The sequence below is a fragment of the Panthera pardus genome, unplaced genomic scaffold, assembly GCF_024362965.1.
Source record: "Panthera pardus isolate Hobbes unplaced genomic scaffold, ASM2436296v1 HiC_scaffold_11, whole genome shotgun sequence".
Lineage (NCBI taxonomy): Eukaryota > Metazoa > Chordata > Mammalia > Carnivora > Felidae > Panthera > Panthera pardus.
In genome coordinates this window covers 9,461,556-9,486,053 of record NW_026526666.1, presented here as the reverse complement: position 1 = coordinate 9,486,053, position 24,498 = coordinate 9,461,556, and the positions used below count along the sequence as shown (strand labels likewise).

Sequence of the window (24,498 nt, the reverse complement as noted above, 5' to 3'; positions counted from 1 at the left end):
AGGACAAGAACAGATGTAATATTTGGAGAGATTACTGATGAAAGACATAATCCAAAGATTGAGAAAACCAAACTAAAAGCAGTAGTTTTAAAGAGCAGTCAGAAAACAAAAACTGGTTACCTTCAAAGAAAAACAAAGTTTACTGACCTCTTAAGAACAAAAAGGCAATGTGCTTGTACAACTGACGTGCTAACAACAAAAATTAACTGACAACCTATACATAAAATGCTATACACAGCAAAAAAAACTTCCAAAAGTGAGAGCGGAGTAAAGATACTTTTAGACAAACTGAAACCCTAGACTCTTACTAAAGAAGATTCTAAAAATAATAAACTTCAGGAAAAGAAAACGAATCAACATGAAAGGTCTTAGAACCAAGAAGGAAAAAAATAACAGACATGTGCCAAAGAAGTGGGGTATCTCTAAAACACTATATACAATTAAGAATATTTGGCAACAGAGGGGCACCTGGCTGGTTCTGTCCATAGAACATGTGACTCTTCATCTTGGGATTGTGAGTTCAAGCCCACAATGGATGCACAGATTACGTAAAAATATTTTTTAAAAGAAATAAAAATAAAACAATGGATAAACTATAGCCAAGAAGCTCCCAAACTTTCTGAATCTTGATGCCATTTAGTGTGTCAGCAAGTTTTTTTCACAGAACTAAAAAAAATACCTAGTGGTTCCAGGGTGCCTCGATGGCAGGTAAGCAACTGACTCTTGGTTTCAGCTCCTATCATGATCTCACAACTTGTGAGTTCAAGCCCCGCATGAGGCTCTGCACTGACAGCACAGAGCCTGCTTTGTATTCTCTGTCTCTTTCTCTGCCCCTCCCCCATTTATGCTCTCTCAAAAATAAACATTTTAAAAAGAAAGAAGGGGCACCTGGGTGGCTGAGTCACTTAAGCATCCAACTTCTACTCAGGGAATGATCTCATGGGTTCGTGGGTTCAAGCCCCGCATCAGGCTCTGTGCTGACAGCTCAGAGCCTGGAACCTGCTTTGGATTCTGACTCCCTCTCTCTGCCCTTCCACCTCTCATGCTCTCTCTCTCAACTGTAAGTAAGCATTAAAAAAATTCTTTTAAAGAAATAAAAGTTTCATTTATCAAGTAGGTAGATATAAAAATACACCAAAAATCCAGATTTGTAAAGATATTTTAGTCACTGCTTACACTGTACTTTTAAGTACTTCTCTGTATATATGATATCATGTTGTGACTTTAAAACTTTTTAAAAGTATGCAGTCGTTAGTGATATGCACTGAATTCTTCTATTTGCCAGAAAGCATTCAAAGGGTAGGGATACCGCAGTAAACAAGATAACATATGGTATTCTTCTTCCTTTCCTTACATCCTGAGAAAGGAGAAAACAAAAATTTAAATAGAGTTGTGACAGAGATGACATGAGTGAAAAGGGTTCTTGAAGAGTCTATACTGAGATCTCAAAGATAGCAACCAAGGGCACCTGGGTGACTCAATTGGTTGGGCATCCGACTCTTGACTTTAGCTCAGGTCACGATCCCAGGGTGGTTGGATCAAGCCCCACATCAGGCTCCTCACTGAATGCGAAGCCTGCTTAAAATTCTCTCTCTCTCCCCCTATGCCCCTCTCCCCAGTTCTCTCTCTCTCAAATTAAAATTTAATTAATTAAAAATAAATAAAATAAATTTTTAAAAGATAGGAACCAGCCATGCAGAAATCATAGATAGAACCATCAATCATCAGAATCATGTCTGCACCACTGCAAAGGAAAATGACCAAGCAATGGAGTTTTTACTTTTGTAATGATTTACCAATTAACATTTTTACCAACACACATCTTTGTGTGGGTAACTAATTACTTTGCTAAATGGGTAACTAATTACTCTGAATAGGTTTATTTCTCAAATCTTCTCTCCTGATATTCCTCTCATTTAAGCTAACTCTTAGCCATACTCAATTCTTCTTTTCTAGTCATAAACAATCATTCTGCTGGGTAAGTGAATCTGAGGCCTAGGTGTTTGATAGGCACACAAACTATAATACTAAAAGTACCCTTTTTACCCTGCACATGCAAAGAGAGACAGAGAGAGACAGAGAGACAGAGAGACAGAGAGACAGAGAGAGAGAGAGAGAGAGAGAGAGAGAAACACACACACGTGCATGCAAGGGTGGGACAGAGATAGGGAGAGAGAGAATCCCATGCAGGCTCAACCTCATGAACTGTGAGCTCATGACCTGAGCCAAAATCAGATGCTTAGCCAATCGAGCCACCCAGACGCTCCTAAAATTAACCTTTTTTCTGCAAAACCAAAAAGGAATGAATTTTATTTTGGAGTTAACTGCTAAAGTGAACTACTACTGAGCCATATTTTCAATCTCAAGTCTCACATAGACTGTAAGACTCCAAGATAGCAAAGACCATCTCAGTATTTTTTATTACTATACACAGTCATCACCTAGCATGATACCTGGTATATGGTGAAGATTCAAATATTTACTACACAAAAGAGCTGAATGGATACGGAATGAAGTTCAATAAACAAGCTGCTTTTGTCCAACAATATACTACATGAAAACAATATATCTGGATAGGAAATCTTGATTTATCATCACGGCTCTGAATCTAGCTCCCTGAGAAAATTGATGATATATATGAATTTAGGTGTCATTTTTACCATCAATTTGGATGTTATCTGAAATCTTTTTGAACTTTGCAAAAATTTACAGAAAAACTTAAAACTGAGTTTGGCAAAGGTTCTTTAAAGTAGAGGTTATTGACCTTCACAGAATAACAAAAATCACCCGGTGTGATTTGCCAGTATTTTTAAAATACTATAAAAATTTTTTATACCCAAAATATAACTTAAGATTCTTATTTAACCAGTGTGCAGTAGGACTATGGCATCAGTATTTTTTTAAAGCTCTCCAGGTAGGTCTACATCAAGGACTGAAAGATATCTGCTCTAAAGCTGATTCATCCATCTTATCTACCCACCCATTTATCTATTTTTCAATATAAAAGCCTAATTACAAGAAAAGTTCTTTCTTAGGAAAATCTTTTAGAAAAATTTCACTTATATAGTTCTATTCAAGTGACTTCTATTATAAACTATCCTGTTCTTTAACAAAAATGCCTCATATTTTCAACACACTCACTTAAACCATAATGATCCTAAAAAACAATCTACAAATACCCAACTATACACAAAACTTCAATTGAGGATAAAAAATATTAAGGTGGAACATACATGACATCCACTCTCAGCCATGACAGAATAACTGATACCAGACTGGCCTGCCACCAGGGCCTATAAACTATAATGGTAGAAAAGTAATATGTGAAACTATAACTATAGTTATATATATCTATCTATATATCTATCTATCTATAAAAATATATATATATAGATAGATAGATAGATAGAAATATATAAGAAAAAATAAGAAAGAAATATGTGTGGCAACTATATTCAGTCACAGGACTACAGGCAATCCTTTAGAGAGCCCCACCACCATCCTGTGCATTGAAAACTTCAGGATAACTGGCACAGAGAACTGGAGACCAAACAGAGCCCAGAAGTCTGAGCTGAGGAGGCAAGAGGCAGAAGTCAGAATTTGGGACTACTGAGCAGCTGGAATTCGTGAACAGGACACTGGAATGGAGGAAGCCATACAGGGTGAGGTTGGGGAGCGGTGGGGGGAGACACAAAATAAATGAATTCCTCACAAGTCCCTGGTCAATATCTGGGCTGTACATGCACAACATGAGATTATGCAAGGCTTAACAGGAGACCTTACTAGCTCCCAGTAAAAGCAAGCTCCTGGCAACCCAATTTTGTTCACTCTCCATATGCTAAGCCATTTATTTATTTTTTATGTTTATTTATTTTGAGAGACAGAGTGAAAAAAGGGGGGAGGGGGAATCGGTAGGGGAGGGGCAAAAAGAGGGAATCCCAAGCAGGCTCTGCACTGTCAGCGCAGAGCCCTTCGTGAGATCATGACCCAAGCCAAAATCAAGAGTCAGATGCTTAACAGCTGAGCTACCCAGGCGCCCCTAAGCCATTTAGCTTCATCCTGATCACAGGGCTTTTCCCAACCTGCATCTGACCCTTCACTTCTTTTCCTGTCTCCAGACCAAAATCTTGTTCTCTCATTTTTCTGCAATGACTTCCTTCACCTCCCCTAGTTAGGTCCTGGGTTATCTTCTCTGTAATTAACCTACACCTCCCACTTCCCTCACCCTGGGACTAATGCTCTTTCCATCACACTGGAAGTGATGCACTGTAGTTGGTGATGTACCGGGGTGGGACTAGGGTTTGACAAAGGAGACCCAGAGTGCAGAACATAAGGGGGCTCTGACTTTCAGATGGAGCAAGTGCCAGTGTAGGGTGAGCCATGAAAAGGAGCCCCTCCTTATGCATTGGCTCTAAGCACCTTCCTTGCTTCACCCCAGTCCAAGCGCTGGTGATTAAGAGAGCAGTTGCTAAGAAACTGACTGTGGAACAGAGAAACTAGAGCCAAGCAGTTCTAAGAGACAGAATTCCACCTAAGCTAGTTGGGGAAAAGACTCTGTCTACCTCCCCAGGCAATCTACCTGAGAAACCAGAAAGGCCATATCTTAAAAGAAAAAACTGCGTTTGGAATAAATTCTATCCTAGGCCTATCCTGTCCCGACAAAGCCTAAAACCCTCACAACATCTTCCAAGAAATAGAATTTAGAAGTTGAGTCCAACCAAGTTAGAGAGGCTTGGGAAATACCTTGGGCTTTCCTTAGATCATCCCTTAAAAAACAGAAAACCAAGCTTATACAAGATATCAAGGTGATGAACCAGTAATTTAACTCCCTGATAGAACAACAATCAACAGTCTACAAAGGAAAATAAAAGAATCCAAAGTTTCTATAATGTAACATCCACAACTTCCAAACTTCAATTTAAAAAAATCACTAGGCATTCAAAGAAACAGTAAAATATAACTCAAAATAAAGAAAAATGTACTCAATAGAAACTGACACCAAAATGGTGTAGATGTTATATTTAGCAAAGACTTTAAGTGGGTTATATTTATTCAAAATTTAGGGGTGCCTGGGTGGTTCAGTCAGTTAAGCGTCCGACTCTTGATTTTGGTTCAGGTCATGATTTTATAGCTCATGAAATCAAGCCCTGCGTTGGGCTCTGCACTGACAGCACGGAGCCTGGTTGGGATTCTCTCTCTCTCGCCCTCTCAAAATAAACAAATAAACTTAAAAAAACAAAACAAAACACAATTTATATGAAAACATCTTTTAGTGAGTGAACTAACAGAAAATCTGAGCGGAGAAAATAAACTATAAAAAGAGAAATGGAAATTCTAGAAAAGTGCAGTAACTGAAACAATTCACTGCATGGGCTTAGCAGCAAACAGAGATGGCTAAAGGACTAGTGAAAATGAATACAAACGAAAAATTATAAGTCTAAAAAAGAACAGATTAAAGGAAAATGATCAAAGCCTCAGGGACCCATGTGAGAAAAACAAATACCCTAACATACGAGAGTTATAGATTGAGAGTTCTAGAAGATTTCAATAATGGGGAGGGGGTGGGGCGGGGGCTTAAGGAAATAATGGCCAACATCCCAAATTTGATGAAAACCATAAACTTATAGACAAAGAATGTCAGTGAACCACACGCAGAATAAACAGAATGAAATATGTATCTTAGAACATAATGGTCAAATGGGGGAAAACCAAACAAAAAGAGAAAATCTTGAAAGTAGCCAGAGATGCACCAGACAACAAGGTGTTCAGGGAAGAACAATATAAATAGTATCATTAAAAACAAAGGAGGCCAGAATACAAATAATGACTGCTTTAGAATCTTTAAAGAAAAAAAAGTGTCAATCCAGAATTCTGTAACTAGTATAAACATCCACCTAAACTGAAGATTTTCTAATGAACATAAGCTGAGAATATTCACTGCAGCAGACCTACAAAACAATAAATATCCTGAAGGATATTCGTCGGGAAAGGGAAAATGATAAAAGATGGTAACTCATATAAACAGGAAGATATAAAGAAAAATAGAAATGGTAATAAATGGAAAAATATAAAATCTATAATTTTATTTTCCCTTCTCATAATTTCCTTAAAAGACAGCTATTTTTTTAAAAAGGTATCGTAAGGTAAGATTTATAAAGTATGTATAATTAAATGATATGGCATTAGTACAAAGGATGAGGGTCTGATAAACTGAATTATCCTTTTGTAAGGTTACTGTATTCGTAAAGTAGGAAATGATGATAAGGAGGCTGTAAGTTAAAGTTGTGTATCATGAGCCCTAGAGCAATCATTAAAAATAATAGAGTTAGAGCTTAAAAAGCTGAAAGTAGGGCGCCTGGGTGGCTCAGTTGGTTAAGCACCTGATTTTGGCTCTAGTCATGATCTCACGGTTTGTGAGTTTGAACCTCATGTCAGGCTCTGTGCTGACAGTGTGAAGCCTGCTTGGGATTCTCTCGCTCGCTCTCTCTCTCTCTCTCTCTGCCCCTCCCCCACTCACACAAGTGCTCTCTCTCAAAATAAACTTAAAAAAAAAAAAAACCTGAAGGTGGATATAAATTGATATACCAGAAACAGTTTATTAAGTTGAAACACAGCAGGGAAAAAAAAAAAAAACCACACAGAGAAAAGAAAAATGAAAAACAAAACTAAATGGTAAACTTAACCCTATCAATAATTACATTAAATGTCATGGGATTAAACACTCCAAATAAAGGAACAGGGGCCTCTACAGGGCACCTGGCTGGCTCAGTTAGAAACACAAGCAACTCTTGATCTCAGGGTCATGAGTTCGAGCCCCACGATGGGTGCAGAAATTACATACATACATACATACATACATACATACTTTTTAAAAAGAGCGAGGGCCTCCAATTAAGATACAGAACAAGTACCCTTCAATTATTTAATTAAAAATTGATTTCTATGAAAATAAAAAGATAGAACTGACATCCTATATTCAGGCAGGCCTATTATACCTTTTTTTTCCTATACCTAAATTAATAAGTATTTGCTGATAGATGAAATGTCTAAATGTGTGTCAGATACTGTTCTAGGGTCTTGGAATGCAATAAATAAAACAAAGACACCTATCCTCAGGAGCTTACATTCTAATGGGAGGTACACAAAAAATAAGTTGTAAATTACAGAACAAGTTTAGAAGGTGATAAGTACAACATAGAAAGAAAGAAAGAAAGAAAGAAAGAAAGAAAGAAAGAAAGAAAGAAAGAAAGAAAGAAAGAAAGAAAGAAAGAAAACCAAAACAGGATAAGAAGGATTAGGAGTAAAGGGGAAAACTGCAATTTTAAATACATTTATCAGAGTAGATCTCGTTGGCAAAACTACCTTGCAACAGACTTCATGGATGTATGTAAGTGAGCCATGCAAACAAGTGGACCCAGAGCCCCAGACAGAGAAAACAGGCAGGAAGCGGCATCTCTGCCATGTTTTAGAAACAAGAAAGTACAGAGTGAGGGGGGAAACATAGTAGTGGATGAAATATTAACGTACAGACCACTGTAAGGAATCTGACTTTTACTCTGAAGTGGAGAGCCACTGCAGGTTTTGAGCAGGGAGCGAATCAGACATGAGACTGTTCTAGTAGTTAAGAATAAACTGAAGGAGGGCAGTGTCAGAAGTATGGAGATGACTGAGGAGACTGCTGCAGTAATCCAGGCAAGAAATGATGATGGCTGAGACCAGCCTAGTAGCAATGGAACTAATAGCAATGAGGTAATAAGAAATTATGAGATTCAGGGATGTATTTTGAAGGGGGAGCCAAAAAGATGTTCTGGTAAGTTTGAGTTTGGGTAGGAGAAAATAGCGGAATCAAAGATCGTGCCAAGATTTCTGGCTTATGCAATGGAAAAACTGCAACCGCCACAAACTGAGATAGGGCAAGGCTGCCAGTGAAAAAGAACTGGAGTAAGTGATCAGTTCTATTTTGGATATATTATATTTGAGAAAGCCGACACTCAAGAAGACATGTTACAGTTTATAGAATAGATAAATCTGAAAGTTCAGGAGAGAGTACTGAGCTAGAAATAGAAATATGGACATCGCCAGCATATGGATGGTATTTAAAGCCATAAATCTATAGCTGTAGATAATGAAGTAATGCCTGGCACAACCAACATTAAGAGATGAAGAAAAATGAGCAAATGAAACTGAGAAGCAATCAGTGTGGTAGGAGGAAAACTAAAAGAATGTGGTCTCTTGGTGGCCAAGTAAGTAATATGTATTGAGGGAATGATCAACCATGTCAAATGTTGCTGATCTGTCAAGTATTAAGATGATAACCAAGTGGTGACCTCTAGATTTAGTAATTCAATGGTTACTGGCGACCTTGAAAAGAACAATGTTGATAAAATGCTGACAGAGAGAACAGGACAGGAGACATTAGGAGACCATGATGATAAGCAATCCTTTCAAAATATTTTGCTGCAATGAGGAACAGGGATAGCTGCCAGCAGGGAAAATGGGTTAATGAGAAGGTTTTAACATTTTCTTTCATTTTTAAGGATGGAAGAAAAAAAATAGCAGAATATTAAAATACTGGTGGGAAAACTGCTAAAGTAAAAAACTGACACTGGCAAAGAAAGTCAAACCGCTGAGGCAATTTCCTCAACTACTTGAGATGAGATGGAATCTAAGGCATAAGGAGAGAAACTGGCTTCATAGAAGAAGAGACTTCAACTAAGATAACAGACAGATGTAGAAATGTGGGTGCAAGTGCTTGGTGACAAGTAGGTATGGTAGAGGAAGACTGCATAAGTTCTTTGCAGTGCTTCAGTTTTCTCAATGAAGTAAGAAGCAGTGCCAGTGTCTGCGAATGAGGATGGAGGATAAAATGTTGGACATTTAAGACAGGAAACACTGCTAATGCACAGTATGACTGCCAGGTAACATTAAGAGTCTACTTGAGATAAATGGTCATGAATCGAGAATAGGACCAGTGGTATCATGTGTTTTTTCTCTCATGATGGTCAGCTGCATAAGCAAAGCATGACAGAAGGGAAGCTGGGTTTAATCAAGATTGTGGTTTTGCCAAGAGAGTTATACCAAGTGGGATATAGGAGTCAAGGCTAAATGCAAGAGAGTAAGAATGATTAGCCTGAAATTAAACTGGAGGAGGGTTGAGAACATAATGGAATGAGGTAAAGTGAAAGAGTAGAGTAGTGGCATCAATGGACTAAAATAAGTTACTGAGTGGCAAATAACTGTGGAAGTCTGATACTAAGCAGAATGAGCTGGGAATGACAGAAGATGTAGTCAGAGAGAGGAATGCTTCAACTTGAATACAATTATTGGAAATGCCAAGGTCTAGTGTACAATCACGGATGTGAGTGGTAATGTAAAGGACACAAACTTTAGAAAGGAGTTCAAAGAACAAAGACTAGAGTGTCTGAACGATCAAATCTTTGTATATTAAAACTGCTAAGAATTAAGACAAGAGTAGTATCTGTATGGGAATGCAAGCTGGTGCAGCCACTCTGGAAAACAGTATGGAGGTTCCTCAAAAAACTAAAAATAGAACTACCCTACAACCCAGCAATTGCACTACTAGGCATTTATCCACGGGATACGGGTGTGCTGTTTCGAAGGGACACATGCACCCCCATGTTTATAGCAGCACTATCAACAATAGCCAAATTATGGAAAGAGCCCAAATGTCCTATCAATGGATGAATGGATAAAGAAGATGTGGTGTGTGCATATATATACACAATGGAGTATTACTTGGCAATCAAAAAGAATGGAATCTTGCCATTTGCAACTACGTGGATGGAACTGGAGGGTTTTCTGCTAAGTGAAATTAGTCAGTCAGAGAAAGACAAAAATCATATGACTTCACTCATATGAGGACTTTAAGAGACAAAACAGATGAACCTAAGGAAAGGGAAACAAAAATAATAGAAAAACAGGGAGGGGGACAAAACACAAGAGATTTATAAATATGGAGAACAAACTGAGGGTTACTGGAGGGATTGTGGGAGGGGGGATGGGCTAAATGGGTAAGGGACACTAAGGAATCTACTCCTGAAATTATTCTATCTTTGTCCCGGTTCAATCTCTCCTTACTACAGTGAGATCATTTTAAAACAATAATCAGTCAAATCACTCCACTGCTCAAAACTTGAGTGTCTTACTCAGACTAAAAGCCAGCATTCTTCCAATGGCCTACAAAGAACTCAATAAGTTGGCCCTTTCTGCCCCTCTGACCTCACGTGATACCAATCTCCCCCTTGTTCATTCCATTCAGACCATGCAGCTCCTCAAAGAAGTCAAGTATGCTGCTATCTCTGGCCTCTGGCAGTTGCTTTCCCTCTATCTGAAACATGCTCCCCTCAAGGAGGAAGTTAAGATGGCAGAGAAGTAAGGAGACCGGGATTTTCCTCATCCCTCAAACACAGCTGTATTGAGGTCAGATCACTTGGAACACCCAGGAAATCGATCTGTGAAGTGGCAGAAGGATCTCCACAGTTGGAGGGAGACAGCTGGATGGGATCGAGGTGTGTGTATGTGAATTAGAGGAAATAAAATGTCACTGACACGGAGGGAAGGGAACCCTTTCTGTGGAGAGACAAAAGGGACAGAAAGAGAGAGGGGTTGTGAAAGTGCAGCATCAAGTTAGCACATGAGGAAAACCTCTCTGGACTACCGGCTGGGGAACAAGAAATACAGAGAGTGACAGTTTCTTTTTTTGCAAACAGCCCTAGGAGCTGAAACTCGGGATGTTTGGAAGTGGACTTTTTCCGGAGCAAAGCCAGGAGCCTTGGTGTGCTCCTGGGGAGGAGGGAGCCAGCCCCAGAGTGTACAGCGTGGTGTAGTCATCTCAGGAGCAGGCTGGGAGAGAACAGTCCCTCTCCCCACGTACTTTGGGAAGAGGGTTTATTGCCTCCCCAAGGACAAAAGACCCTGCAGGTGCAAGCTAAAGGCCTTTTATGAGCAGGGTGGAGAGGCCCTACTCTGGAACAGGGGAGGTGAGCCACACAGAGCTGGGTCCTTTAAGACTTCGGGTTTTGAATCCCAGCCCAGTGCCTAGAAGGCTCAGGAGAACTGCAGAGTAGGGCAAGCCAACGGCCAGTATTCTGTGGGTTGTACTAACAGCGTGGGTTGAGATACCTGGTCCGGTGAGGACAGACTCGGTGTCACCATTTTTCCCCCCAACGCCAACAGGGTAGGACTTCAGAGAACAGCACAGCGGCCCCCAGTGTAGGTAACCAAACCCCACCCTCCGTGCCTAGCAACCTACTGGAGGGAGACTGACACTGAGCAAACCAGATGCCCTCTCCTCCAGACCAGCATGGCCACTGGTCCCAGGTATCAACAGACAACTGTTTTGTTTTGTTTTTCTTCTTTCATTATTTTCCTTTTTCTTTCTACCCTCTTCTTTTTTTCTTTTGGAATCAGGCTCATAGATCTCATTTATTTTTGGTCAATTCTTATTAATCTTTTTCGTTTGTTTGATCTGGCATTTTTATTCTGTTTTTTCTCCACCTTTTCTCTGTCTGCTTTAATTTCCCTTCCCTTTCTCTGGATTTAGCCTTATAGTTTTTTGATTCTCTGTTTGGTCTTCTTTTCTCCCCTTTCATTTTTCTCTTTTTATGGGATCAGGCTCTCGCCGCCCCTTCTCCTCCCCCCCCTCCCCCAGGGTTATAACTTCAGCTAACACATCAAAGCACACCTCCACTACTACAAGCAAGGAAGAGCTCTGTACAGGACTGACCAGTGGGACAGAGCAGCCAAGACACAACAACAGTGCATGCAACATACACCAAAAACACCTCCTGAAGTGCCAGGCCCTGGACAGCGTATGATCCCTTTTAAATACAGTTCTCACAGGTGCAGGACACATAGCAAGCTTTTACAACACACACACACACACACACACAAAACAGAAACAGCCTAAATGACAAACCGGGAGGAATTCTTTCCAAAAGGAAGTTCAAGACGAAATCACAGCCAAGATATCTCAAAACAGATATAAACAATATATCTGAACAAGAATTTAGAATGACGGTCATAAGACTAATAGCTGGGCTTGAATAAAAGCACAGAAAACACCAGAGAAACTCTTGCTGACAAGATCAAAGACCTAAGAACTACTCACAATGAATTTTAAAATGCTGTAACAGCTACAAAGTAAACTAGACACAGTGACAGTGGGGATGGAAGAAGCAGGGGAGAGAACAGATAAAACAGAAGATAAAATTATGGAAAATAATGAAGCTGAAACACACTCCCCTGACTTGTCAAGTTTAAGCAGGGGTGCTCCTATTCCTTCTTCAGTCTCCACTCAAAGCCCACCTCAACATGGAAGTCTTTTGAAACCACCCTATTTAAAATAAAAACCTACACATCCACATGTTCACCTACACTGTCCCAATTTCCCAGCTGTATAGAGAAAAAAACTCTATAACGATCAGCATCTGATATATTTACTGTTTGACCCTATGAAAAATTAGGTCCTCATTGACAGTGACTACATAGTTTTGTCACTGAAATATACCATGCCTAGCACTCAGCAAGCATGCATTTACTGAATTAATGAATGACTATATAAATATTGTCCAATGATAAGCCAAGGAATGTAATCAGAATAATTTCGTTTTTTATAGAACTTTTTTTGGGAGAGGGGGAAATTAAAGAATGCCCTCTGTTCTGCTTTGCTTAACTTTCAATTTACTAATCCCTAATAAATCTCATGTTCCACCAGATATGTCAAAAATTTGTCAATATTATTTTTCAAATGACCTAACAATATCAAGTATATTAGAGTGGTTCCATTTTTTTCCTGGAGATATCCTCAGTCTTTATGCTTCAGTTAATCTAGCTACTATACAGTTGTCATTCTGGCACCCACAATTCAACATTAACTTTCTTGGTTTACTAACATTTTTGTGGATCACATTCTCTAATAGTTCTCCAGGAAAAGGTGCATGGGAAGCAGTTTCTGAATCCTTGCATGCTGACCCACCTTAATAATTTTAGCTATAGAAAGAGCACCTGACTGGCTCAGTCGGTGGAGCATGCAACTTTTGATCTTGGGGTTTGAGTTTGAGCCCCATGTTGGGTATACAGATTATTTAAAAATAAAAAAAAATATTTTCTTTTTTTTTAATGTTTATTTATTCTTGAGAGAGAGGCAGAGAGAGACAGAGAGTGAGTGGGGGAGGGACAGAGAGAGACAGGGAGACATGGAAGCTGAAGCAGGCTCCAGGCTCTGAACTGTCAGCACAGAGCCCAACGTGGGGCTCAAACTCACAGTCCATAAGATCATGACTTGAGCCGAAGTTGGACACTTAACTGACTAAGCCACCCGGGCACCCCTAAAAAAATCTTAAAAAAAAAAAAAATTTAGCTATAGAAATCAAAGTTGAAAATCTTTCCCTCTCTACTCCCAACTTTTAAAATCACTGTTCCAGCATCTTCTATCTCCTGGTATTACTGTATTTAAAGATCCTATTTAGGGGCGCCTGGGTGGCTCGGTCGGTTAAGCGTCCGACTTCGGCTCAGGTCATGATCTCACGGTCCGTGAGTTCGAGCCCCGCGTCGGGCTCTGTGCTGACAGCTCAGAGCCTGGAGCCTGTTTCAGATTCTGTGTCTCCCTCTCTCTGACCCTCCCCTGTTCATGCTCTCTGTCTCAAAAATAAATAAACGTTAAAAAAAAAAAAAATTAAAAAAAAAAAAATAAAGATCCTATCTAGATTTCCATTTCATTACACGTTGCCTACTTTGGAAACTTTGCTGATCTTCACTTTAATCCATAACATACTGTCAGTTTATAATGATATATACTTTTTCGTGGGTCTTTTTTTTAATCAACATACTGGGCACTAAATGGGTCATTTCAGACTGGCAATGCTAGGTTCTTAGGAGAACTTCTTGAATTACTTATTTGATCACTTCTTTTTCTGTAATTCATACTGGTTGGCTGTTGGGTATCTTGTCATTTTCTTTCTTTTTTTAAAAATGTTTATTTTTGAGAGAGAGACAGAGAGCAAGTGGGGGAGGGACAGAGAGAGGGTGGGAGACAGAGAATCCCAAGCACTGACAGTGCAGAGCCTGACGTGGGGCTAGAACTCACAAACGATCAGATCATGACCTCGGCAGAAGTCAAGAGTCAGAAGCTTAACCGACTGAGCCACCCAGGTGCCCCTTGTCATTTTCTTATCTGTTTTTTATTTTCTCTTTTTGCTCTATTTTCTAGGAGACAAACTAGAATTTATCTACCAAACCTATTAATTTTTGCCTCGGCTATCATACTTCCAGGAGCTATTTCTTCTTTTAATGAATTCTTTTACAAAGATTCTATCCTTGTTTTGTGACCAATAGCTTGTCATATCTCTCAGGATGTCATAACTTTGATTTTGTATTTCCTTTTATTCCTATATTATCTTATGCTTTTCATGACCTTTTTTTCAGTGTCTTGGTCTCTTTCATGTAGGTAGCTGTGTCAATCAGAAATGTGTACACCTGTAGTGACTAATAAAGACTCGTGTAACAAGACCAAATGTAGCTGATGATGTTACTTAAATAACATCAAAGCTAGAATCTCTCAGATGATCTTGGCTTTACCTTCATGAGCATATAATGGTGCCACAGTTCCAGGCATCACATCCTAATTCAAGGAAGGAAAAAGCTGGAAAAGGGCTGATACCAGCAACATTTGTCCCTTTTAAAACTTACAAACTAAGCAGAATTCCATTTGTATTTTATGGGCATAAACTGTGGACCAGAGCTAACCAAATGCCAGGAAAGCTGAGAAAGGAAACATTTAGCTTTTCCAGTCTCTATATTTGAAGCCAGACAAAAGAGGGAAGAGTTATCACCACAGCCCACAATGTATGGCATATGGCACATGAGGGTGGCTCTCCTCAAATGCTGGATGATCCTTTCATCTGTTCACATTCAAATATACAGTAAAACCTTTTAGTTTGTGAGCATAATTCGTTCAGGCAACATGCTTGTAATCCAAAGCACCTGTATATCAAAGCAAATTTCAAGAACCACTGGGTCAGTTGTGATCATGTACTCGGCGTCACCTACTACTTGTATTGCAAGACATCGCTCGTTTATCAAGTCAAAATTTATTAGAAATGTTTGCTCGTCTTGCAGAACATTTGCGGAACAAAATTACTCACAATCCCAAGTTTTACTGTACTTAAAAACTACTTAGAGTCTGTGTGAGAGCAGAACTTATGAACTGGTGGGCTTCATCTTTTTAATTAGAAATGAACCCCAAATGTCAACATTTGAAGACCTCTTTTGATCATTTTCTCCAGAGAGTGAAAAGGCCTCTAATTGCGGGGGGGTGGGGGGAGGGGCAGAAAAAAAAATAAAGGGGGAAAGTTGAACAAAAAAATGTCACTTCTGGCAATCTGGAAGCAAGTCTGGGGAAGTGAAGCTCCCACAGTATAATGCAGATTTACACTTACCTTCCCTGATGTCAGTCATAAACCTCATCCCTACTCTTCATCTAGACCTAATATCCTCAAGACAATAAGCCCAACTTTTGTGATACCTATTGCCTCTAAATCCTGATCCTTAGCAGATTTCTGGGAATTAAATCACATGGCTTTCTTTGTATATCTCCTTTACATACCCTTGGGTTGTAGTTCATTCAACTCTACTAAGTCAATTATCAGATCCACCAAATATTCAATCCATTTCCCAGCTTTTGAAAAATTCACTGAAATATCCACTGGTGTCTCTTCGTCTCATTTTTGATTTTTTTTTAAGTGTATACTTATTTTATTCATTTATCATGAGCAGAATTATAAGAAGGAGATGGGATAACAACATGATATAGCTAGAAACCATGTAATGTTCTGAGGTACAAAATTTCATAAAGTTCTATAGCTTTATCTGAGATCAAGAGTCTCTGAGCTGAGATCAAGAGTCAGACACTTAACCATCTGAGCCACCCAGGCGCCCATTTTCCTTTCTAAGAACAACTTCCAAGCCATAAAGCATAAAGAAAACCAAAGACCTCTATAAAATGTATTTAAAAAGAGAGAAAAAAGAAAACGTACAGGTCACAATATTAGTAATAATAGCTAAACTGATACTGAGTACTTATTGTGCTAAGCACTTTATAGGTACAATTCTCATTCAATCCTTATAAGCCAGCTTATAAAGTTGGTACTATATTATCGCCATTTAAAAGACACAGACACACACATCAGAGTTCATCCTCTTTATCCCTATAATATGTAGCAATTATCTTTAAAAGGAGGTGGGGGAGCCCCAAAACTATAATTATACACGTGTTAAGTCAATGATTATGGAATGAGACTAATTTTTTTTGATAAACTAAAGATTCAACATAAGAATCTAAGAAAAGTAAAACAAAATTAAGCTAAGGAAAGAATGAAGATATAAGAGAACTGTGAGAATCAGAGCACTTTTTTAAGTTTATTTATTGTGTGTGTGTGTGTGTGTGTGTGTGTGTGAGAGAGAGAGAGAGAGAGAGAGAGACACACACGGGGGTGGGGGTGGGGGTGGGGGTGGGAGGGGAGGGAGAGAGAGGGAAAGGGGGAGAGAGAGAGAGAGAGAGAGAGAGAGAGAGAGACAGTGAGTGAGTCCCAAGAAGGCTCTGTGCTGTCAGCAGGGCATGGGGCTCGATCTCACGAACCGAGAGATCATGACCTGAGCTGAAATCAAGAGTCTGCTCAACCGACTGAGCCACCCAGGCACGCCACTAGAATGCTTTTAAAGAGGAGAATAAGTGACTTCAAGAACTCAAATGACCAATAAAACAATCAAACCTAGGGGTTCCTGGGTGGCTCAGTTGGTTGAGCTTCCGACTTCGGCTCAGGTCATGATCTCACGGTCTATGAGTTCGAGCCCCGCATCGGGCTCTGTGCTGACAGCTCAGAGCCTGGAGCCTGCTTCGGATTCTGTGTCTCCTCTCTCTCTGACCCTCCCCTGTTCATGCTCTGTCTCTCTCTGCCTCAAAAATAAATAAACATTAAAAAAAATTTTTTTTAAACAATCAAACCTATGGCCAGGCTTATAAGGAAAAAGGAAATAAATTCAGCTATACAACATTATTAACAAGAGATATAACCTTATTTTTGTAAAATCTTAATGCTGTTTAATTCTAAGTGAATATGTTTTTAAAATTTCTACTAAACAGATGATTTTCTAAGAAAATATAAATTATCACAATCGCATGCATAACTGACTCAAGAAGAGGTGGGTAACCAAGTGACTTGATCATCTTTTAAAAACTTAATGAGCATACAGGAAAGTGAGCCCCTTGAAGAACTAGTCCTAAAAGGCCTTAATGTCCAGGCAGGGAAAAGGAGTGAGAAAGATGAAACAAAAAGTGTTGGTGAAGAAAACACAGCAAAAGTGAACTGGTTTTAAGGTTAAATATTTCTGACAGATAAGGAAGATGTGTTACAATTTAAGAAATAGCATTTGTAAAGGCAGATTTAGTTTAAAACAGGGGATACGCTAGTATAAGAGCACAAATGGGAATTAACAAACTGTAAAAATGAGTTCACCCTTATCAAAAAGGGGTCTGGCTTTTGTTTCAACTACCAGGAGTACTGAAATGTACTACCTGATAAAACTTTACCTGGTGCCTTAGGCTATACGCTAAAGATATGATTTACAGGGGGCTTCAGGTCACATGGTGTCAGCTCAACCTCAGGAGGGGCTAGAGACAGGTCAGTCACATCGACAGTGAACCATATTCTACATGACAGAGCTCCAATAAAAATTCTAGGCACCCAGGGTCAGATGAGCCTCCTTATTGGGCAATATTCCATGCGTACTGTCATACATCATTGCTGAGAAGAGTTAGTTATGTCCAAGATTCCACTCAGAGAAAACTGGAAGCTCCACATTTGGAACACTCCTAGACTCTGACTCTGCACCACGCGTCTTTCCCTTGAATGATTTTAATCTGTATCCTTTCATTACAATAAATGTAACCATCAGTATAACAACTTTCAGTGAGTTCTAGCAAATTATCTAACAATTCCAGTAAATTACTGAATTTGATGGTAGATTCAGGAAATCCTGAACTTGCAATGGGTGTCAGAAGGGTGGCTGGGGGGCTCCTCAAATGCTGCATTTGATTTCAAAAGTTAGGGAGCACTTATGGATTGTTCTCTAACTTCACAGTTGGTATCAGAAATGGGATTCACTAAAATGATCCTGACTCACTGAAACATGTGGTCTGGGAAAAGGAAGGATGAGAGGACAGGGGTTTATGAGCCTTTGATTCCTAGATGACTACCTAGTAACTCATGGTATGGAATTGCAGCTGAAGTTACTAGAGGTAAGTTACCGATGGAATTTAGAAAGGCAGACCCAACTCCCTAGGAGTTGACTCACTGGATAAATAAGAAAATGTAAACTAATAAGCAAGCCAATTATACAATCCCTTGGTTACTGATTTTGTAGTAACTAAAATGAAAGTGTATTAGGACAGATCCTGATACTGGGCAAAGCTTAGGTTTCAGTCAAGTCTGAACTATGGCCACTAGTAGCCTCAGGGCCACTCCAAAGGGAAAAAGTATGCTGGGAAAACAGAGAGAGAATACCTCTATGAGTTCTGATCAAAGAATGTAGTCCAGGTTGAGAAAGAGAAAACCAAGAAACTAATGAAACTAGAGATTATAATACAAAGGAATGCCTCATTTTGTAGACTGAGGCTTCCTGAAGCTACTAAAATATTGTGAGAGTGATCACCTAGAGGAAGCATCATTGGTTTTGAATGGTGCAGAATAGAAGAGCAACGTCTGAATTGATGCAGGACCGACAACTCCCTACCACAATCACAGTGAACAACCACAGATGGCTATACATAATTCAGACACACAGGAGGTCATTCCCAAGGACACGGCTAGCCCAGTGGACTAGATAAATGACCCCATAATGTTTGCTGACCCTGAAATGGAGGACTGTCCTTCTACTATAAATGTCAAGTGGAATTCCCCAGAAGAAGTGGCCGATATGCTGCTTATGCAAGCCATGCTGGGTTGGCATTATGAAACCAGGATATTCACCTACTGGGCATGCCTCTCACTGAGGTCATAGTAAATACTGTGATTAAGGGGGACTCTTACATGGGCACCCTGTGTAACTTTACTGCTGCAAAATCTAGCAATGATCTGAAAAGCCTTAATGGATTTACGGTCTCAGATTCCTATTAAGCATCTTACAGATGGTAAGAAAATTAGAGATTCATTAAAAAAAAAAACAGAGAAAGACAAAGGGGAGAGTCAAGGGATTTAACACAGTAGGATGGAAATCTTCAGATGGCTATTTAAAAATGGGATGAATAAAGCAGACATTGATAGAGCTGAAACAAAGATCTTAATTTAGCATGACTAGAGGTTGGATAGACCAATGAGAGCTGATGCTCCTCAATATTAAAAAGCCCTACAGAACTCTGCTGTATTTACCCCAAGTTTGAGAAAATTTAAAAGCCAGAGGACAAAGAGGACAATGAAAACCCTGACCTGGAATTGCCAAGGGCAAGCAAATGTCCTATTAACTAATCAAATTGAAGACCTAAGGAGAGGCCAGGCTCTTCTGACTCAGCCCGTAACTAGAGAACCACAGCAATTTGCACTTGTGTGGACAGAGGCAGGGGATGGATAAGAGACATTTCTGGGACTCCTTAATATGAGGGCCCAATGCGCTCTAGTTCTAAAACCTGTCAAAGTTCTAATGGGGACCTACAGTTAGACTGGGTTGAGTGGCAATAGTTAACAGAATTAAGGTAAAAAAAAATTGGATGAAAATTGGAATATCTGAACAGACTGTGAAGTGGTTACATCTCCTTTACATGAATGTATTATTGGGATGGATAATGTGTCTGACTGGTATTATAAAAGAGAAGGCATATAAATTTATCACCTTAAGACCAGGCTTGACTAGGCATGCTAAAATGGGAACCACTAAAACTGTCTGAGCCCACAGAAATTTGAGACAGTATATGATACCTGGTGGACAAAGAGATTACCACTCTAATGACAAATTATAAGCTAGAACGCTGGCACCAATGAATTCCCTGAACAACAATGTGTAGGTAGCCTGTGAAAAAGTGGATGGCTCATCAAGACTAACAGTAGACTATTAAAGCTTGAATAAAGTAGTGCCCCCATAACATCAGCAGTCCCTGGTATGACTTAAATACTAGAAAAAGAAACATATAGCAGACTGTAAGAGAGTGCTACTCAGTGACTGATCCTGCAAATGTTTTTTTCTCTGCTTCAATCTTAAAAAAAAAAAAAAAGCGCCAAGAGCAATTTTCCTTCACATGAAAGCACCCCGATTTACATTTACTATATTGCCACAGGGTGATTTCAATTCACCAGCTTACTGGTATGATGGAGTTAGAAGGGATACACTATCTTGATGATACCATGACAATATAACAAACTAAAGATAAAGGTAGGGCTGACCTAATGCAATAAGGACACACATGACCAAAAGAAGCTGTTGATAAATCCAACAGGTCCAAGGACCTGCCCAAACTGGTGAAATTCTTAAGAATAACCTAAGCAGATGCCACCATTTACATTCCATAGAAGAAGAAAAGTAGTTTTTGCCACCTAGCCCTAGAACTAAACAAGAAACCTAACATTTGGTTGCCATATTTGAATTCGGAAGGACACATATTCCACACCCGGTAATGGTTAGTAGCACCAATAAATACAACTAACCAGAAAAGGCTGTATTTGAATGGGATCCTGAACAAAGGCAGGCCATGTCTGAACTACAAAAAACAGTCTCTCCCCCAATGTTCTTGGGTCCCTATGATCCAGTTAGACATGATTTGGGGACTGTCAGCAACACATACTTATGTAGACTAGAGCTTATGGCAAAGGCCTGGGAGTGCCACTCAGCAGCAACCATTGGGATTTTGGACCAGAAAATTTCTGGATACCATGGTAAAATGTATGCCATTTGATAGAAAATTACTAGCTTACTGTTGGACATTAACAGAGACTGACTCTATGATTGAAGGACATAAAATAACCCTGCAACCTGAAATACCCATGTCTTGGGTGACAGAAGAACACTCCAGTTAAGGAAGGCAGTGCCCAGAAGAATTCTGTATAAAATAGAAATGGTTTGTACAGAAACATGCGACCAGCAGAATGCAAAGAGGAATTTATTGATTATGAGCAAACAGCCTCTTTTCCCCTAAGTATGACTCTGAAACCACGCAAGGAGTTGCTAAATCCTAGAATCACATGGGTGGTGCCCTATGAACAGCTCTCTAATAACCAAAAAAGAGCTGCTCAGTTGTCAACTACACTTCAAAACTAAATAATAAATTTAAATTTAAAAGAGAGGGAGAGAGCGTGCAAACTGTTTGGTTTCTGGATAGCAGTTCCAAGGTAAGCAGACAGCATCTTGTTTAGAAGGCTATCACTCTAGGGGCATCTGCGTGGCTCAGTCAGTTGGGCTTCCGACTTCAGTTCAGGTCATGATCTCGCGGTTTGTGAGTTCGAGCCCTGCATCAGGCTCTGTGCTGACAGCTCGGAGCCTGGAGCCTGCTTCAGATTCTGTGTCTCCCTCTCTCTCTGCCCCTCCCCTGCTCATGCTCTGTCTCTCTCTGTCTCAAAAATAAATAAAACATTTAAAAAAATTTTTTTTTTAAAAAGAAGGCTACAACTCTAATTGAAGATGGTAATGACAAATCATATCAAGGAGCTGAACTGCACGCTCTTTTCCCTTTAGAGTTCTTACTGCAATCTGCAGTTGATGTCAAAAGTAAAGGCAGTCTTGCGGGCCACCTAACTTTGTACAGGTAGGTCTCCTAACTTTGTACAGATGATGAAAAGACTCTAGAATGACTCAATACTGTAAGCTATATTGAAGACTTGAAACTTTAGTTATGGGGGGCCACTAAAGGGTGTTTTTAAAAAGGGGGTGAGAGTGCTATAAGAGAGTGCCTGGGCGGGGGCCGGGGGGGGGGGGGGGGGGGGCGGCGGTTAGGTGCCTGGGTGACTCAGTCAGTTGAGCATCCGACTTCAGCTCAGGTCATGATCTCACAGTTCGTGGATTCGAGCCCCGCATCAGGCTCTGGGCTGACAGCTCGGGGCCTAAAGCCTGCCTCGGATTCTATGTCTCCCTCTCTCTCTCTCTCTCTGCACTTGCCCCACTCATGCTGTGCCTCTATCTCCTTCAAAAATAAATAAACATCAAACATTAAAAAAAAAAAAAAAAAAGAGGGGGGGTGAATGGCTCAGTTGGTAATGACTCTTGATCTTGGGGTTGTGAGTTCGAGCCCCACATTGGGTATAGAGATTGCATAAAAATAAAATCTTTTAAAAAAAATTAAAAAATAAAATGGGTTGAAGGGTAGGGAGGGACTCTATTTTAGCAAAATAATCCTGGCAGCAATGTGGACACAATCAATTTGACAAGGTAAAACTCAGAGCTGAGAGACCAACTCTACCTGTGTTGCAGTAACAGGAACCTAGGGTCTTAAGTCCAATGACAAGGGTTCTGTAATAGTCTATCCTGGAAAACATACAGAGTGTGAACTAAAGAAAAGGGAGCAAACATTCAAGAGATAATTAGCACTTGAAAATAAGTGGCAAAGGAAAATGATGAGGAAAAAAGAAGGACCAGCCAGGGTTAAACTCTGAAGGAGAGACCATTGAAGCTATTCTTTCTTGTGAAAATGGATGCCATCTTCCTTCTCTTTTTTCTTCTCACCAACAATTTGAAAAGCCCTAAGTAACCCAAGAGCTCAAAGATCTGACTGCAGCTGTGAGAATGGTAATCTAATGTCTGAGATTATTACAAAACAAACAATGGTAAATAAAATTTGGCCCTGAGGTGAAGGCATCCACAAGATTAGCCACTTCAAGTGAAGCAGTAGCCAACCTACAGGTAAGATGAAATTTGGGGACAAATTAAGGATATAAAGATTTAAAGAAGCAATTCTACACAAAAGTCCTGTATAACAATGAATGATGCCTTAAAAAAGAACAAAGATCATTATTTTTTACCTGTGATCAAGTGTGAGAGATTCCATATACTGTGACTATATTCTATATACCATATGGAAGAAAATGAGCATACGGACTGAAAACAGATCCAACTGCCTGTGTTCAAACCCAGGCTCTATCCCCTATGGCGACACCCTGTACAGATTACTGAAGCTTTCTGTAAGCGGGCTCCCTCACCTTTAAAACAGTTGCCATGCCAGTACCAACACTTCATGGGTAGTTGGTATGAGTTACACAAACAAACATGCAGCATTTTGAGAAGTGCCTCACACAAACTACAGATGCAGTAATTGTTAGCTATTAAGATTAATATATTCCCTCTGTAAGAGGATTCTAATGAATTCCAATGAACCCAAGGAATTAAAAGCACTAAGATATCCTACAGTTAAGAAACACATTTCGGGGCGCCTGGGTGGCTCAGTCGGTTAAGCGTCCGACTTCAGCTCAGGTCACGATCTCACGGTCCGTGAGTTCGAGCCCCGCGTCGGGCTCTGGGCCGATGGCTTGGAGCCTGGAGCCTGCTTCCGATTCTGTGTCTCCCTCTCTCTCTGTCCCTCCCCCATTCATGATCTGTCTCTCTCTGTCTCAAAAATAAATAAACGTTAAAAAAAAAAAATTAAAAAAAAAAAAGAAACACATTTCAATGTGGTTAATCCAACTTAAGCTACCCTTTTTTGGCAGGAGATTCATAAAACCTATTTCTATCAAATTAGCAGAAGTGTTATAAGAAGAACACTTTAGAAAAGGCTGGACTAGGGCACCTGGGTAGCTCAGGTGGTTAAATGTCTGACTTTAGCTCAGGTCATGATCTCATGGTCTGTGAGTTCAAGCCCCACACTGGGCTCGCACTGACAGTGTAGGGTCTGCTTGGGTTTCTCTCTCTCCCTCTCTCTCTGTTCCTCCCCAACTCATACTGTCTCTCTCTCTCTCTCAAAATCAGTAAACTTAAAAAAAAGGGGGGGGGGGAGAAAGAAAGAAAATGCTGGACTATGGTAAGCAAGACCATCTTTTAAATGATAATACAATTTAATAGAAACTGGGAAATTTGCTGGAGGACTGTTATACTCCTGGCTAGAATTTCAGTACATTTCTAGAATAGTTCAAATCTAATAGACTGATTGTAAGTGAATACTATTGAATTCTGAGGGTATAACAGGGTTGAAATAGAAAATTATGTATTAAAGAATTAGTAACTATGCTTACTTAGATACTTAAGCAATTTGCAGAAAACTAAGGGATTTATATCTAACATGAAATCAGTATAATTATCCTTTGATGTTAAAATGTGTATCAGCTGGCCATACCCACAGGAAGATTACCTTTTAAGATTACAGCCCAGAGCCTAAATACCACAGTCTACTTGAAGAAAGCTGATCTGAACCAGAGGCAAAGCAAATAAAAGAAATAATGCAATTCCTTTCTTGCAAACCCAAATGTCATGATACATTTTTAACGGATATTCATAAGGTAATTAGATATGAAT

The 24,498-nt window shown here is 39.7% G+C and overlaps 1 protein-coding gene across 3 annotated transcripts in view; it reads right to left on the bottom strand.

Moving 5' to 3' along the window:
- Positions 1-24,498, bottom strand: part of TRIM33 (tripartite motif containing 33) — a 131,252-nt gene that overhangs the window by 46,597 nt on the left and 60,157 nt on the right. The window lies entirely within an intron of this gene.